We start from the raw sequence: 2,081 nt of genomic DNA, 5'->3' as shown, positions 1-2,081 counted from the left end.
GATGGGCTTGCCTTTGGCGAGCCAGCTGCGCGGAGTAATGGGCATGAGTTTTAAAAGGTCGGTAATCAGCTGACTGCTGACCACGACACACTGACTCCCCCGCCTCCTCCCATGACATCCAATACCACCGCTCCCTCCACAACAAGCGGGCGGACCCGTGGTGGACCGGGGAGCGAGCGGAAAACAAAGTAAGTGTACGGAGTTCAGAAAATGAAATGAAGCAGCAATTCCTGACTACGTTTATAAAAGTTTAAAATAGTGTAATTCCGGTAGCAGCTAGCTCACCTCCTGCTCCCCCTCTCACAATGCGCGTGCACTCCCCCCACCCCTCCAATTTGTTCTCTATTTGCCTCCCGCGCCCGTGCGGACACTTGGGCTCTGTGGACACAGCCATGTTTTTCAGTAATTGAAAAGAACACTTTTTGTAGCCACAGTAGGGATAGGCGTGGCACAGAGCAGCATACCGGGTCCCAGAATGAAGACATTGCAGGCATGAGAGCCACTGTTTTATGTTTCTTTTAAAAACATCACACATCTCCACTAGAAGTGCTTCAACAGCCGGGCACTTACCGCACCATCCAATGCTCATGACACCAATGGATCATCTGTTAAACACTGCAAGGTGAAACACCAGCGCCCAAAAGTTAGATCGTTGTTTATGTTAATGATCGGCCATCACATCCTGTTCATGGTTCCTCTTGGACACAGATGCGCATTTCATGTTTTTTGAGTGAATCGCGGTGATATGACCATCCACGTCGTTATTTTAAAGAGGGTGAACATTCAGGGCCTTTTGTGCAGGCCACGCACCAAGCGCCAAGGCATAACAGATTTAAAAACATGCATTCCTGCTTCTCCTCACACTCATACTTCCTCCTGCATTTTGTCACAAAGTGTCATGCCATACCTCGAGAATATAAACATTTCCAACAGTAACTCTCAACCTGTAACTTCTGGTAATCTCTTCTTCTTGTCAATTTTTCATGGCAGTAAAACACATCTGTGGTCATAAATGCCTCTTCTCTGCAAAAGATGAAGGTAGGGCTTTAAATGGGATAAAATAAACTGGGGGAAGGGGGAGTCTCACAAAGGGGCACGGCCATTGCAATTAAGGGCACGCTTAAACATTTACGCTAAAATCTGTGCTTACCATAGTGTGCTGCGGACTGGTATTTTGCTGTTTATGTCCTTACATCGGAGATATACAATACAACAACTAACATTACACCTACAACGAACAAGGACTATTGGCTTTGTCAATGGTTGTTAGTTGCATATGATAAATAAGCAACACTGTATCCCAGCTTTCCACAGACCCAATTATAATCTCGAGCTTGGACATTCGATTTGGTTTAAGACCCACAAAATACATCTCTTGCTTAATTATTATTTATAAAGTAACCCTCCACTTCCTGCAGGAACAGGGGTCACACTGCAAAAAAAGCACAAAGTGCCGCTGCACTCTTTATAGCTACTTTTATAGCTACATAGGCACACCCCGCAATAATTGTAGAGCCTCTGACTACCGGTGCCTATATGACCACATAAAAACCCTTTCCCACATATTTGGGAAGGCTTCCTTCCGCGTACTCTGGATGGCACACACTACAGTTTATAAAGACCCTGTGTGCGGTATTTAGATGCCCTCTGCCTCCCGGCACGGGTATAAACAGGGCATTTTAAACACTGCTGAAGAAGGTAACACGACCACACACACACACACACGCACACAACCACACACACAACCACAACCACACATACAACCACACATACAATCACACACACAACCACACACACAACCACACACACACAACCACACACACAACCACACTGTCAGTGCACACTTACACCAGACAGAGACACCATCAGTCGTCAGTGCACGCTTTCACCGGGCACAAACACCACCAGTCATCAGTGGAGAAGTGTGGCTCACTGGTTAGAGGAGGCAGACCTGGAAGCAGAGGTCAGCCCGGGACCAGGGTTCAATTCCCGGCTCGGCGGGGTCTTGAGTCCTAAAATGTCCATGGACTCGACAATTCTCGCTCCGGTGCCTACTCGATTCACGGGTTCACACTCTGCGA

Source organism: Lissotriton helveticus, chromosome 4_1 (assembly GCF_964261635.1).
Source record: "Lissotriton helveticus chromosome 4_1, aLisHel1.1, whole genome shotgun sequence".
Lineage (NCBI taxonomy): Eukaryota > Metazoa > Chordata > Amphibia > Caudata > Salamandridae > Lissotriton > Lissotriton helveticus.
Note: the sequence above shows the minus strand (reverse complement) of the source record.